We start from the raw sequence: 17,215 nt of genomic DNA on the forward strand, positions 1-17,215 counted from the left end.
CACCACACCACTGAGAAGCATAACTAATACATGTTAATTAAAAAGTTGTTAAAAATCCTTATGCATTATCTTACAAAGTGCTCAAGATGACTCAGTGAGGTAGACTCACATGAACCTCTATGTGACAAGAGTTAGATCGAGGGGAAGCAGACTAAGAACCTACACAGCTGGTGGGGGAGGGATGGAGGTCACAGATGGACTGGCCAGACTCAGAGGCAACAAGGGAGCTACATGCATGCACAAAGCACTGGGTTACAGTTCCAGCACCACAAAGATGGACGTGGTGACACACAGCTATTATCCCAGCATTCCAGAGGTGGAGGCAGGAAGGGCAGGAGTTTAAGGTCATCTTTGGTTGTACAGTGAATTGGAGGCCAGTCTGAGCTTTATGAGATCCAGTCTCAGAAAACAAGGATAGAGAGCCCTCTGGAGTTATCTATTCTAATTTCCCATGCATAAGAATTGAAGGTGGAGTAAGAGGCATCTGTCCACTCAGCACAGGACTCCTATAGGTTGGGAGGCAGTTACAAGAGGATATGCAAACGTTCATCGGCCAGTTAGTCTGGTATATACAGAGTGGCAAACAAGAGGCAATGCCAAAGACAAGCATTGACACCTGAGGTTGTCCTCTGACCTCCACACTGTGGCATACAGGCACCCGCACACACATGCACACAGACACACACTACACATACAGTTTTTTTTTTAAATCCTCCAGGCCATATTTCCAAGGGATTGTGTCCAAACACAATCTATCGATTTTCAAGGGGTCAAAACCTCTTGTACGGTTTGTCAGAGGAAATGGATTGCTGGGGGTAGAAGAATTCTGGATCTCAAATACATAACAACCTCGTGTCAGCTACAGCTCAAGGCTGCTTATGGACCCAAGAGTTTATCCCAACTCAAAGGAAAGGCCCTGTGGGGAGCAACTGACTACAAGAAATGTATAATAAAGAATATCGGGCTGGTGAGATGGGGGAGGCACTTACCATCAAGTCTGGCAACCAATGTCAAACTATGTATGCTGCACCTTAATGTCAGTATAATTTGCTGGAAACTCACACTTGTAAACATACACACCCATTTTCTCCTCCTGGGGATGCCAGCCCATAGATGATTGTTGCACGCTGTTGTAATAGGAGTGGCGGGGCTGCGAATGCCCCTAAATAATTACATGGAAACTGTATTCTTTTAAACACTGCTTGGCCCACTAGCTCTAGCCTCTTACAGGCTAATTCTCATATTTTGCCTAACCCATTTCTAATAATCTGCATAGCATCACTAGGTGCGCTTACCAGGAAAGATTCTAGCCTACGTCCATCCTGGGTTGGAGCTTCATCGCTAGTGCCTCAGAGAGCAGAGCTCTCGCATCCGCCCGGGAGAGGGGAGCATGGCATCTCTCTGCGCTCACTTCCTTTTCCTCCCAGCATTCGGTTCTGTTTACTCCTCCCACCTATGTTCTAACCTATCAGGGCAAGCAGTTTCTTTATTTAATTAACCAATGACCTTCCTCCATCAGCATGCCCTGGTCCTTGGTCTTTGTCTGGTCCAGTTCCTCAATTCTCAAGTCATGGTTGCCACCTGTGTTGGGGGCTCCCTGCAGGTTGTGTGGCTCCCCAGAGATGCCAAAAAGCTCAATGCTTTCATTGTGCTGGTCAGCCAACGGCCAGACAGAAGTGGCTTCTCCCTAGCTTTGGTGACACAGGTGCCCTCAGTGTACCCAATGTTTCACAGTATGCTTTGTCCCAGTCTCCCACCCCGCATCTCCACAGACTCAGACATGGGTCTATGCTGGGACAGCTGAGCAACAAGAGTAGGGATAACAAAATCCTCATGTTAAAAGATGCCTTTCATGACCAACCAAGGTTTTGTTATAGTTTGCCAGCCCAAATCTCTTTCCCAAGAGTCTTCATAGGACTTTATATTGAGGTATGCCGATGATTTTAAATAGTTAAACTGGCTGGTTTATCACTGGGTTCTGCTTATGTCAGTCCTAATGGGTCTCCTTGATTTCACTTGCTTGTGACCTTCCTGAGGGTCATACAGTGGCCTTACATGTTTGTTTGTTGCCAGCACCCACATATGGCTTATGGGTGGCTAAAAGATTAAAGTTGGCTAAATCATTGCCCACAGTGAATTAGGGAGGGGAGTGGGTGTATTGGCACCCCAACATGGAGTTTTCATTAATCAATAGCTAGGTACGTGCACATCCATCACCAAGGTCTTCTCTCTAGGCTGTGTTTCCCACAGGGCAATGTGGTTGCTGTCACCTCCCTGTCATTGAATCACTGGTATGACTGATGGAAGCATCCAGGAGTGAGAGCCACTGAGTTTTCCTGCTTCTCTTTCTTCCTGTCTCTTTTTCCTCAAAGCTGTCATTTGCCTAAGATGTGACTTCTTTCCGTCTGACTTTAGAAACCTGTGAGCCCATGTCCCCATGCCGCCCTGGTCTTTGTGCTGTGCTTTGTAATATCTTTCAGATCTTGAGGTCAGTGTGACCCTGTAATATCCCACCCATCAGCGTGAATCACAGGCTGGCCCATGTGCCCCTAGATGGGGCAGCACTCTGTGGTAGCAGAAATTCAGGCGGTAACAAATTATATGAATCACCAAACAAAGCGGGTGTTAGGAAAGTCAATCCGCCTGAATCAATAGAGTCCACAAACCTTCTCTAAACCCAGAAAAGGATCTTGTATGCAGGGGATTCTCAACTCATTTGTTTTCATGGATTTCACAAAATCACGGTTTTAGGCTTCATTTCTGTTTAACAGCTGGACTTAATGCCTATTCTGAACATGTCACTGTATGCAAACTGAGATAAAATGACAAGCAAAACAGGTTTGAGATCTGCTTCCCCAGGGTTTATAATCCAGGGCCATGTCTGCACAGCACTGTTCTTGCTGCTCCTTCCAGGGGTTCAGGGAGAGACAGAGCACCCAGGCTCACCTTGTGGTCAGGATCTACCCCTTCAGTAACTAGCAGCTCTGGGAATGACAGTTGACAGCGTCAATTCATCCATCTGGGCAGATAAGTGGATTAAATGTGGAAGGGAGAATCCAGTGACAGAAGAGAGATTATGGATGTGAACAGACACAGGGCCCTCTCTGTGATCATCATTGATATGTCCTTTTCTGTGTGCTCATCGAGTCTCTAGACACATGCATTAGGAACAATGATGTGGAATGCAAGATGACCCAGCTTGCTGAAGGTCCTTGAGGAAGGAGAATTTCAGCCAGTTTTCAAAATCTAAATTTGTTCTACAATCATTGAGCAATGATAGCCTTAAGCCTACCTCTGTGGTACATGCGACTCTGTCTTTATTCCTTTAATCAATAAAGAAAGAGAGGAAGATACAGAGAAAGAGGCGAAGAAGAGAGAGAAGTGAAGAGAGAAGAGGAAGATGGATGGAGGGAAAGATGAAAGGGTCGGAGCAGATAGATAGATAGATAGATAGATAGATAGATAGATAGATAGATAGATAGATAGATAGATGAATAGATTGTAGATAAGATAGAGATTGATTAAAGAGAAACAATACAAGCACTTTGGTCAGGGGCATCAGGATTTCTTTCCTGGCCCTTTGTGACTAGAGCTTAGCTAACAGCTCTAATTTTGTCTCTGTCAAGGGTCATTTAGGCTGTACTGGGAGGAATTTGGTTGCAGTAAAAGAGAGGGTGTGAGGTGAGCAGTCAGGTGCTACAGCAGTGACGTAGGCAGAAAATGCGAGGAGGGGGAAGGGAAGAGTGATGGAAGAGGTCTGTGAGGGAAGAAAGGTCCCAGCTGCTCTGTTTCTTCCTCCTCTCCCCACCACTGACTCTCAGATTCTGGCCCCTGGAACATACTCTCTTCCTTTTCCCGCTTGTCTGAACCCCTTCTTTTGAGGATTCCAGCTCAGAGTTCCCACAACATTAATGATTTAGTGATGTTTTCATGAGGCTGACCTTAGCTAGCCGAACCTAGCTCGTCTCCCTCAAGAGATAAATGTCCAATGTACCAGGCAAGCCTAGAAAGGTATGTCTTTCCTCATCATTCCCCAGCTGTCCTCACGCTGCTCATGTTTAGCAGGTGTTCGAATTAGAGGTTGTCTGCGTAGCATCCAGAGCCTGGAGTGAGACTGAGAATGTTAGTTCTCAGTGCAACAAGGCATTGCCATCTACTTCTGTTTGCTCATCCTTCAAAGGGGCCCAGTTCACATTAACAGCTTCCAAGCAGTTGAGAATAGTTGTTAGGATAATGAATCTACAAACACTTGTAAATGTAAAGGCATTTTCAACTCACTGGGGTTATTCCTGTAATGTTTAAAATCAATTCGGTACCCTTGAAGGAAACCCAACTTGAGAAGGCTTAATGAAAAACATAACATATGTGGGAAGGATACTGTTGTATCCCATATGATCTTGTTGGCCTCCAGGAGCTAGAACCATAGCCTCAGATCCAGGCAACATTCTCTCCCAGACTCTGTCCTATTCAATTCTTCTTTTTTCCCCTCTTCTCCTGCCTACTTTTCCCTCCCTCCCTCCCTTTTCCTTTTCTTTTCTTCCTTTCTTCCTTCCTTCCTTCCTTCCTTCCTTCCTTCCTTCCTTCCTTCCTTCCTTCCTTCCTTTCCTTCTTTCTTTCTTCTTTCTCTCTTTCTTTTTCATTCTTCTCTCATGTATGGCATCCATACCACAGCTCCACAGCTTTATCTCACTCCTCTCCCCCTATTCTCTCTCCCAATCTCCCATTTCCCCAGATCCAACGTCTCCCGAGAGAAAAAAACCAGGCCTGCTAAGGACATCAAACAAACATGGCACAACAAGACACATTAAGACCAGAAACTTACCATCACATCAAGACTGGATGAGGCACCCAGTAGGAGGGAAAAGGTCCCACAAGAAGGCAATATGTCAGAGACAATCCACATTCCCACTGTTAGGAATCCCAGGAGAACTCCAAGTTATCCAGTCATAACATATACACAGAGGACCCAGGTCAAAAACCTACAAGCTCCCTAATCTCTGTGATCCCTCGTGAGTCCTGGTTAGTTGATTCTGTCTAGTTAGTTGATTCTTATGGTGTCCCTGACCCTACTGGTTCCTCTTATCCTTTCTTCCCCTCCTCTGCAGGACTCCTTGAACTGTGCCTAATATTTGGCTGTGGGAGTCTGCATTGGCTCCCATCAGTTGCTGGATGAAGTCTCTCTGGTCTCGTTTGGTGTAGGAGGTTCTTCTGTCTTTGTGCTACTTTCATTGGTTAATAAATAAAGAAACTGCCTTAGCCTGATAGGGCAGAACTTAGGTAGGCAGAGAAGACAGAACTGAATTCTGGGAGGAAGAAAGCAGAGTCAGGGAGCCACCATGGAGCTGCCAGAGTCAGACATGCTGAATCTTCCTGAGTAAATCACTGCCACATGGCAATATACAGATTATTAGAAATGGGTTAAATCAAGATGTGAGATTTAGCCAATAAGAGGCTAGAGCAAGTGGGCCAAGCAGTGTTTTAATTAATACAGTTTCTGTGTGGTTATTTGGGGGGTCACTTCTGCATATTGTCATGTCATCTGCAAATAGTGATACTTTGACTTCTTCCTTTGCTATTTGTATCCTCTTTATCACCTCTTATTGTATTATTGCTCTAGCTAAAACTTCAAGTGCTGTATTATAGTGGACAACCTTGTCTTGTTCCTGATTTTAGTGGAATTGCTTTGGGCTTCTCTCCATTTAACTTGAAGTTGGCTATAAGATTATTATAAATGGCCTTTATTATGTTTAATTATGCCCCTTGTATCCGTGATCCCTCCAAGACTTTTATCATGATGATATGCTGAACTTTGTCAAAGGATTTTTCAGCATCTAATGATATGATCAAGAGTTTTATTTTTCTTTCAGTTTGTTTATATGGTGGATTATATTGACAGATTTTTATATATTCCGCCATCCCTGGATCCCTGGGATGAAGCCAACTTGATCATAGTGGATGATCTTTTTGATGTGTTCTTGGATTCAATTTTTGAGTGATTTATTGAGTGCTTTTGCATCAGTGTTCATAATGAGATTAGTCTGTGATTTTTTTCTTTGTTGAATCTTTGTATAGTTTGGGTATCAGGGGTAACTGTGGCCTCTCAGTATGAATTTGGCAATCTTTTTGTATCTACTTTGTGGAATCATTTGAAAATTTTGATATTAGGTCTCCTTTAAAGTCTGGTAAAATTCTACACTAAAATAATCTAGCCCTAGACTTCTTTTTCTTTTTTTCCTTTATTTTTTTGGTAGAAAATTGTTCATTTTTTATTTTCCAGTATTATATAATACAGACTTTTGAATTATGACCTAATGATTTTTTTGGACTTCCTCAGTGTCCATTGTTATGTCCACTTTTTCCTTTCTGATTTTGCTCATTTGGATTGTCTCTTTCGGCTTTTTAGTTAGTTTGAATAAAGGTTTGTCTATGTTGTTGATTTTATCAAAGAACCAACTCTTCATTTCACTAATTATTTGTATTGTCCTCTTTGTTTCTATTTTTATTGATTTTAGTCCTTTGTTTTATTATTTCCTGCTGTCTACTCCACTTGGGTGTGTTTGTATCTTTTTGTTCCAGAACTTTCAGGGGTGTATTCTTTTTCATTGAGTTCTAGGAAGCCTTTAATTTCTTTCTTCACTTCTGCCTTAACCCAGGACTCGTTTGGTAGGGAGTTGTTTTCCATAAGTTCATAGTCTGTCTGTTGTTGCTGTTGTTTTTGAAATCTGGTTTTATTCATGGTGGTCTGAGGGGCTACAGGAGGTTATTTCAATTTTCTTGTATCTGTTGTTACTTGCTTTGTGACTGAATATGTGATCAGTTTTGGAGAAAATTCATGAGGTGCTGAGAAGGAGGTATATTCCTTTCTATTTGAATGACATGTTCAGTAGATATGTTATGTTCATTTGATTCATAATGTCTGTTAGCGTCATTACTTCTTTGTTTACATCTACTGGTAAGAGTCAGATATTGTAGCCTTCCACCATTAATGTGTGAAATTCAGTGTGTGATTGGAGCTTTAGTAATAATTTTTTTTTTTTATAAATGAGGGTGTCCTGGTGTTTTAGGCATACTTGTTAAGAATTGTAATGCCATCTTGGTGGTTATTTCCCTTGATGAGTATGAAATATCCTTCTCAATCTCTTTTGATTAATTTTGGTTTGAAGACTATTTTGTTAGATATTAGAATAACTGCACCAGCTTGTTCTTTGGAGCCTGTCCTGCAACTAGCTCTTGTAGACAAGGCTGGACTCAAACTCACAAAGATCTGCCTGCCTCTGCCTCTGGGGTACTGGGATTAAAGGTGTGAACCACCACCACCTTTGGGTTAATTTTCTTAGAAAATCTTTTTCCACAACTTTACCTGAGATAAAGTCTATCTTTTTTTTAAGCCCAAGCTGGCCTTGAACTCATGATCCTCCTGCCTTTGCCTTCTTCAGCAAATCCTACTGGCATGTACCACCACAATGGGCATAAAGTCTATCTTTCATATTGAGGTGTATTTCTTGTATGCAGGAGAAGGATAGATCCTGTTTTTATATCCATTCTGCTAGCCTGTATCATTTTATTGTGGAATTGAGTCCACTAAAATTGAGAGATATTAATGAGCAATGACTGTTAATTTCTATTTTTTACTGTTGTTGGTGGCAGGGTGTGTATGTGTATATGGTGTGTGTGTATTTCCTTTCTTTGTGTTTTATGGTGTGACATTATTTATTATCTGTGTTTATGTGGGTGTAGTTAACCTCCTTGGGTTGGAGTTTTCCTGCTAGTACTTCTATAGAACTGTATTTGTGGATAGATATCGCTTAAATTTGAAGTTGTCATGAAATATCTTGTTTTTGCCATCTATAGTGATTGAAAGTTTTGTTGGGTATAGTAGTCTGGGCTGGTGTCTGTGATCTCTTACAATCCGTAAGTTATCTGTCCAGGCCCTCTGACTTTAAGAATCCCCTTTGAGAAGTCAGGTGTAATTCTAATAGGTCTGACTTTATATGTTACTTGGCTTTTTCCCCTTGGAGCTTTCAATATTGTTTTTGTTTTGTTTTGATCTATATATTTGGTACTTTGATTATTATGTGGCAAAGGGACATTCTTTTCTGGTCTCATCTATTTGATGTTCTATAAGTTTCTTGCACCTTTGTAGGCATGTCCTTCTTTAGATTAGAAAAAAATTCTTCTGTGATTTTGTTAAATATATTTTCTGGGTTTTTGAGATGGGATTCTTTTCCTTCTTCTATTCCTATTATTCTATGGTTATTTTCCTTTCACAATGTCCCTGATTTCCTGGTTGTTTTGTGTTATAATTTTTTTCTAGATTTAACATTTTATTTGACCAATGTATCTATATCTTCTACTATAAATCAATGACTGAGATTCTCTCTTCATCTCTTGTATCTCTTGGTGATTTTCTTAGATTTTCTAATTCCAGAATTCCCACAGTTTGTGTTTTCTTTATCACTTCAGGTCTGAAAAAGTTTCTTTCACCTGTTTGTTTTTTCTTGACTTTCTCCTTCAATTTTTTGTTGGTCTTTTTTTTTCCTTTTCTTTAAGGGATTTTTTTTCATTTTCTCTTTAATGACCTCTATTATTTCCATAAAGTTGGTTTTAGGTCATTTTCTTGTGCTTTGGCCATGTTGAAATATTCTGGTATTACTATTGTAGATAGCTGGGCTCTGGTGGTGCCATATTGCCCTGGTTGTGTTTGGTTGTGTTCTTGCACTGTTGTTTAGGCATCTGGGATGATCACATATATATGTGTATATATATATATATATATATGTATACGTATACATATATATGTGCTGATTTCCGAGTTTGTCTTTGTTGGGTGGGTATTTTTTTCCTTTGTCTCCATTCCCCTCTTTGGCTAACATAATGGGCTAATATAAGTTATGAGAGCTAATATGAAGCCTGAGCTAATGGGCCAATCATGGTCTGCACCTCTTCCACTGACTGGCCTGGCCTACTCCTGGGCAGCAGAAGTCTGCCTCAACTGGAGGCAGGGGCATGGCAGCAAGGCGGGCAGGGGGTGGGATGGGGGCAGTGGAATGGGTGTTTGGTAGCTGAGTCTAGAACATAGTTTGTTGACTGTGTTTTTCTGTCCTGCCTGGTTTCTGTCCTCCTACCAGGTCCCACAGCTGTTTAGCCCCAAAGAAATCACACAGAGAGTCTACATTAGTTATAAACTGATTGGCCCATTAGCTCAGGCTTCATATTAGCTCTCATAACTTATATTAGCCCATTATGTTAGCCATATGGTTCAGTACATTTTTCCGTGGGGCAGGTCACATCCTGCTTCTTAGGTGTCTGGACAGGACTGCAGAAAGAGCTTCCTTCTTCCCAGAATACTCCTGTTCTCATTGCCCCACCTCTACTTCCTGTCTGGTTGTCCCCGCCTATATTTCCTGCCTGGCTACTGGCCAATCAGCATTTATTTAAAACATAATTGACAAAATACAGAATTGTTCCACACCAATAGTTAGTGAGGGAGTTCGTCGGGCAGGTGAGTCATTCACCTGTTCTTCTAACTGGGATAACCTACTCTTGGGCAGTGGACATCCACTAGAGTTGGGATTGGGGCACAGCAACAGGAAGGGATCATAGACTGCAGGGGGGAAGAATGGCGTGGTGATAGTGGTGAATTGAATTTAGGGAGCAGCACAGCTCTGTGGCTAAGTGGGTAATTCTCCCCTCTTCATCTTCCTAGTTTCCACATTTACACTTGGTTCATTAGGCTGTGCCCATAGGGTTTTTTGGCTCAGTCTCTCTGCCCTTCTGCGCTGCTGTGCACTTACTGCACAGAAAGTTTTTCATATGGCCACAGGCAACATTGGCCCTATAACCCTTTACTTTAGAGAAGCCAGAGGAAACAATTCCCCAAGTGTGGGCTGACTGATGTCAGGTCTAACACAAGCAAAGCACTGTGACTAGGTGAATATGTTGACTATAATTCTAGGTGAATATGTTGATTATAATTCATTTAAATTTTAATTCTAGCCAAGCTTAATGTTTACAATGGAAGTCCTCAAAGGAATAGGATTTGTATTAGCAGAATAAGGGGCCTAGAATGCCAAGCAGACTAAACCAATCAATCAACCAATTAATTAATTAGTGGAAATAAACAAACAACCTATGCTCACCACCCTTGATAATGAGAAATGCTACACGCATCGACTCATGGTGGTAAAGCCAGTTGCTGTAACCTCAGGAAAGAGACCGTGTTTAACATAAACTAAACGCTGTTAACCTGAACTACCTTCTCAGGTGAGCTGCTCCCTGTGGAGGTGCTCTGCAGAGGCACGTGGATTAATGGCAGCTCATGGGAGAAGATGGATTTTACTGAAGGAAGTCTTGGGAGACAGTCAGGAGTGGCACATCAGACTGACAGAAAGGCACAAATCAATCAGCACGTGAGAAGTGTGAGACTATTAATGTCCTTCCCCTGATGGAGAAGGATTCTAATTACAAACAGAAGTCAGTGGGATATGGGGAGATTTTGTTTATGATCAGATCTGATTAGACAAATGATGACAAATGGGGAACGACTGTAAATCGACCAGAGATGAGTTCTGTGTTGCTAGGTAACAACCTAACATGATTTCTGGTAGAATCAAAGAACGGGAGACCTTGCGGGTGCATGATGTTTTCTGGACCTCCTTTCCTTTTCATTTTGAAGGGCTTCTATGTTGGTCTGTGATTTAAAATGTTCTATATGGATTCTCACATTTAATTCAAAGTAAAATATTAGCTTAGTTCCAGCCCTATGATTGGGACTTTCTAAAAGAGATTCCATCTAGTGAATGGGCAGTGACAAGCAGACTTGAAAACAGGATAATTGCTGTCTCCCATGTTTTCCTAGTTTCATTTTTGTAGCTGTGATAAAATACCCTGATCAAAAAAGAAACATATGGAACAGGAGGTTATTGGGCTTATAAATACAGGTTACAGCCCATCATGGTGGGGAAATCAAGGCAGGAACTCAAGCAGCTAGTAACAGCACACCTATAGTCAGGAGCAAGGCGAGAGCAAACACATCCTCAATGTTTGCTGCTACTTAGTTGGCTGTTTTCACTTTCACACAGTTCAGAGCCAAGTCCATGGAACAATGTATCCCACATTCAAGGTGGGTCTTCCTTCAGCGTCAACTGCCAACTAAAGTTGGCACATATATGCCTGACATGATCTAAATAATTTCTCATCTGAGGCTCGCTCTCTGTGGTGATTTTAGTGTGTTAGAGGTTGACAGTTAAGAACTAACCACAAACACGTGTTGATTCATATCCACTGTACCCTGAGCTTCTCCCTCATGGATGAAATGGTGTCATACATTGTAAAGTCAAAGTTTACACGACTGCTGTGTTCATCCAAGTGACACGTGGAAGTCAAAACCAGCCAGCATCCAGTAACAGAATAATACAGGAAATATGGCTCTGCTCAGGGTGACAAGGGAGGGTGGTCATGTAAGAACTGACAGAAAGGGCTGCAGAAGGCTCTAGAGAGAGCCTAGAACCCATGCTTTCAAATATGCAGACCTACTCTGTGCATAGAGAAGGGCTTTTATTTTGCCTTTCCTTGTGGGAAGCACTCCTCTCAGCAAACATTCCAGGCAAGGCTGTCCACACTCACAAGTGTGGCAACCCACATCCACAATTGTAGCCACCCACATTCACAGGGATAGCTACTCACATCCACACATGTGGCCCCCTGCATAGACAGGTACCAGCCACCCACATCCACAGATATGACCGCTCAGATCGGTAGGGGTGGCCACCCACATCATCTACAGCGGAACTGTATTCTTTTTGTGGTCATGGAAGACATCCAAGAGCAAAGCTAATTGTAAAATCACCCTTCAGACACCTGCTTGAATCATATTGAGAGTAGGCTACTGGCCCAAGGAAATCACATTGCCAAACCCAAATATAAGGAGTAGGAAAATATTCCCTTATAGTATGGGACTTTCAACCAATAAATGGTTACACCTTTGTCAATAGACAGTTATACCTTCTTTGTATCTCTCAAGGGTCACCTATTTGAGATTATTTGACATAGTAAGCAAAAAGTCCATCTACCGCACACTCAGGGCGTATTCAAATGACTTCTGATGGTTTGCAGCCACACATGACTTGGCTCTGGTCTGTTGTACTGTCTCCTGATGTTGCTCTCTCCCTCATTGTATCCCAAACACAAGCACCTTTCTTCTTTATAACAAATATCCAAGACCCTTCCTATCTCAAGGCTTTCAATCTGCTTTCCTGGTGTCTGGAATGTTCTCCCCTCCCAGACCTTTCTAAGCCTGTCTTCGGCTGTCTTTCTGCTTCAGTTTTACCACTGTGAAATATCTATCCCTTCATTTACAGAGGTCTCTCGTTCCCTACCTATTCCGTACCATCTTCAGCTCAGCTATTTAACATATTTTATTCAAAGGATTTATCGCTGGCTGTTATATTATTGATTATGCATTTGTCGTTCAATAATTATCTTCCTTCTACACTGGGAAGGAGGTTTCATGAAGTGAGGCTTCTTACCTGTCTTATTTTAATTGTTGCCATTTAGGAGACTGATTGACATGGTGTTTCTGAATGTATAGGAGTGTATATCCGCATCCTCCCCAGAAAACTCTTCCCAAGCCAGGTAAATAATACTGAGTGTGGTAATGTCACAGCTCCTTTCTTTTTACCCATGTATTTGCTCAAATAATATACCTCCACTGTGGGAAAGAGCAAATATGAGTATACAAAATGACCACTAAATCACTAGAAATCACTGCTAAGAGAGTTAATATGTAGCCTTACAGCTTTTCTTGCTGCAAATTTATGCACACGAAATTATTTTTATGTGTCCCATGATACTTCAGCTTTGTGGCTGTCATCTTTCCATGTCAGCAATCACGTATCTACATAATCTTTTATTGGCTCCATATTGCTTTGTGCACAGCTGAGTCTAGGCATCTTGTGCTTAAAGCTCTGTGCATTATCCCACTTGCTCAATAGGATAAACTACAGAACTGAAACATCTGGATCAAGGAAACTCCTCCTCTTTTCAGGACTTTTGCGATACATGAATCATGGTATACCCATTGGCCACTTGCATATTGAGCCAGTGAGGAATGAAATGACTGCTGTCAGTGGTCCTTACATCCCATGAACCTCAAAGATCTCCAGACCCCAGTCCTCCATCGTGGGGAGTGGGACTCCAGCAGAGTTTCCTCTCCATGAACCCCTACATGGCCTCGGAGAGAACTGGAGGACATCATTACAGCTTTATTTGCATGAGTCTACACTTTCTGATTTGTGAATTTAAGGAATAGACTATTACGGGCTAAGGAGCTTTTCCTTTGCATTGTGGATGTTTGCGTTTAGTACCGTGGTTGTTACAGATATTTCGAAGTTTTCTGTGTGCCCAGTGCAGAAGCTGTTAGAATGGAGGTATGCATGGAGGATGGAGCACATGAGTTATTTCCCAGTTGTTATAACTACTATCCAAAATAGATATGTTATTATTAAATTTCCTACCGTCATTATGTGTTTTAAAATGTCAGTGTTGGAGTTGGAGACACGGCATAGCAGTTAAAGCTTTTGTTCTTCTTTCACCAGACCAGGAGCATTTGGTTGCCAGGATCCATGTAGGGTAGCATTTCTTCTAACTATATGTATTACACCATAATAGTGCCTACATGACATTTATATTATTCCGTAGCTCATAAATATTTTAATGTGCAGACTTGGAGGGAAACTGGCAGCAGAGTTTGTTGGAAAATGCAATTAGCCTCATCCCTTGTGTGGGGCTACACAGTTTTTGGCCCTCAAATAGAAGAACAAAACTTCCTGAGAGCAGTAACCCTAGCTCTGTTGTATAATGTTAAGTATACATAGGTTTTGTACAGCAGAAACACAACATAAAGATAAGAACCCAGGACTCAGATGGAGACACTGATGGGAAAGGCAGCAACTGTAGATTTAACTGGGGAGAGCAATATGAATACAGGAGATGGCTAAGCAGCTACATTGTTTTTAACTTTCCCCCTTGAGGTGTTGGTTTAGGAGGATAAAGCCAAGGCTCTTAAAATCAGAAATAAAAACAGGTAGATCATTCAGGGGGGAAAACACCTGCTGCCAAGCCCGAGGACCCGAGTTCAAATTCACAGACCCACGTGGTGGAGAGAATCAACTGCACAGATTATCCTCCGACTTTTACATTGGTGCTGTGGCACAAGTGCCGCTATCCAACAAATAAGTAAATGTTAAAAAAATGAACGATAAAGAAGGGGAAGGGCTTGCATCCTATCTCAGACAGGCCTTGTCTTGCTGTCACCTTGAAGTCAAGGTTTAACTATCAGTGTCTCTTGCTCATTAGGTTAAGAACTGTTTTACCCCTGGGCCAACTTCGGATTTATCAGGGATCTCAAAAATCAAACATTTACAGGGAAAAGTTAGGATGGATTGAGGAGAGGAAAACCTGTCCTAGCCACCTGTCATCATCGTGGAGATATTGAAAGCAAATCTTCATATTTTTTTTCATGATGAGGTATAATATTTTAATGTTACGTCTCAAACAGGGGAGGTGACTCAGTTGACAAAGCGCTTGCCTTGCAAGCATGAAGTTTGATTCTGCATAATTCACACTAACAATAAATAAATAAAAACAAAACCTGGATGTGGTGGAATGGTGGTACAGATTTGTAGTTCCAGGACCTGGGAGACTGAGGTAGCCTAGGTCCATACACCAGCAAGTCATCAAGTCATGCCTTGTTGCCAAGCTACAGGCCAATGAGAGAGGATGTCTTAAAAATCAAGTTAGATGACACCCGAGGAACGAGAGTTGAGGTTGACCTCTGGCTTCCACATGCGTGTGCACACATATGTACCTTCAGAGGGATAAACACACGTGAAGTAAACAATACATAAAATCTCTCTATTCTATTCTTAACCATTTCTTTTAATTGCACGCATGTGTGTGGATATGCACGTTTGAGTGCAGGGGCCAAAGACGTTGGTTCCCAGTGGAGTTGGTGTTACAAGCAGTTGTGAGCTACCTGATATAAGTGCTGGGAGCCAAACTTGGGTCTTGTGTAAGAAAAGCAACTGCTTAATGGCCGAGCCATCTCTCCAGCATATCTTTCTACTTCAAATCAGACACCTTTCTGGATTGTACATATACCCATCAACATTCAATTTCAATAGTAGTCCAAACATATAGTCAAGAGAGTGGTAAATACTTCCCTTCAGTGAAAACATTTATGATGTACTCCAAGACCCATAGGAATCAAAGTATATATTTTACCAAGCAGTTGGCAACAGTGCTAGGCTGAGCTATCCTGGTTCCCATGAGGAAAAGTATGGTCAGTAGTAATGGTACTAATATGTCTTATCTGATACTGACCTTTCATCCTTTGTGCTTCGATGTTAAACTACAGCGCTGGAACATGGCTGAGACTTTATTGCTGTGTACTCCTTACTTTCACTCCAGTCTGGAGTGTCACTTTTCCTACACCCTGAATTGGATTAGTTATCTTTCTGGTTACTCTGACCAACTATCTAGTAAGAATAATCTCACTGGAAGAACAGTTCATTTTTGCATATATTTGATGGTATGTATTCCATCATGGCAGGGAAGTCATGGGGGCTTGAGTTTCTGGTGTCTGGGTCACATGATGCGGACAGTGAACAGAAAGTCAGGTCAAGCTATAAAGTCTCAAGTCCCACCCCCAGTGGACCCACTTCCTCCATCAAGGTCCCACCTTCTAAACGTGGGTTGGGGACCAAGTGTTCATGCTGGTGCACCTGTGGAGGCTTTTATATCCAAGTCACCACAGCCTCTGCCTTGCTACATCCGTTTCCTCCACCTGTGAATTATGGGCCTTCCTAAACAGATTTAATCTTCAAAATGATCCACATAACTCATAAAATGAAAAATTCCTACATCTGACACCCGGAGAAGCTGACTCACAGGACCTGAGTAGGTCATTTTGAGGGGGAGGGAGGAAATATGTCTGAAGGGACCACGTAATTCTAATAATTGGCCGTTCATGAATGACCGAGTCTGATGGATCTTTAAAAGACTCCTTGTGGCTTCAGTGCCATAGATTTTTACCATGCGTTCTGTTCCTGTTTTCCTTGTAAATACCCCTGAGATTGCAGCCTATTAAATCAATAACAGCATCATCTGAACAAACTGAATAGCTTGTTTTTCTTTTGGTTGGAAGGACACTTCACACAAAACCTGGGGGAGGAGTGAGACGGAAGAGAATGGGGCTTCCGGAGCAGTCCTCCTCCAGGAGGTGCCACAGAGTCCAGAGAATCCAGAGTGACCCCTGGTTTTAACTAAAAAAACAACAGGAAGCTGCCTTTAATCAATTTGGAAATAAATGGAAACATGTGCCCGAGCAGCCGCTCTTTGAAGGGATGTCAGAAACACTTTCAATCTTTTATCTTCGCGAAAACAGCGGGAGGAGCACCACTGGAGTCAGCCCTGTAATTTCTGCACAGTAATTATACCTGTCACCACTTCCGACAGAGGAGATATAAATAACCAGCTACCTTCCTCTTTCTGCCTCTCTGTCGCTCTAGTCTTTCTCCAGCCACAGACCCCGGTGGATGACGCTCATGTCCACGCAAAACACCGAACCTCCACAGGCAATGTGCTTCTAGACAGAAGGCCAGAGTCCCCCAAAAGCCACATGCACTTGACTGGGAGATGCTCATTGTTTTTTTCACAGAATTCTTGGTTTCTAAGCTTTATGGCAAGTGACAGGAAGAGGCAGGCGCTAGGAAGAGGGGTCTGGTTTCTATTTTTATTTTGATTACACTCCCAGTGGGATGTGCACGTGTGTAAATGCCTTCTGCACTGTGTGTTATTATACCCACAAACTGGTCACTTCTGTGCTCCACGGGCTCACTGGGAAGAAGCTGGAAGCTTCTGGGAGGTAGATTAACCTGTTTAGATGCTCTTCTCAGGAGTAAAGATAGATACACAGGCACATAATTGTGCTCCAAAGTATCCCCTTGTGCTATTCCACTAATATCCTTCCCCAATCTCACACTCTTTTGACTTCGCTATGATTTGGAACATAAATATTTCAAAATAACTCACATCCTTTGTGACCAGCCTGTGCTATTGTTGAAAGCTTTTGGAGCCTTTAGGAGGTGAGGCCCAGTGGGTAAAAATTAGGGCACTAATTTTGTTAAAGGGAATATTAAAACTCCCTCCCTCCCTC

Source organism: Microtus ochrogaster, chromosome 7 (assembly GCF_000317375.1).
Source record: "Microtus ochrogaster isolate Prairie Vole_2 chromosome 7, MicOch1.0, whole genome shotgun sequence".
Classification (NCBI taxonomy): Eukaryota; Metazoa; Chordata; class Mammalia; order Rodentia; family Cricetidae; genus Microtus; species Microtus ochrogaster.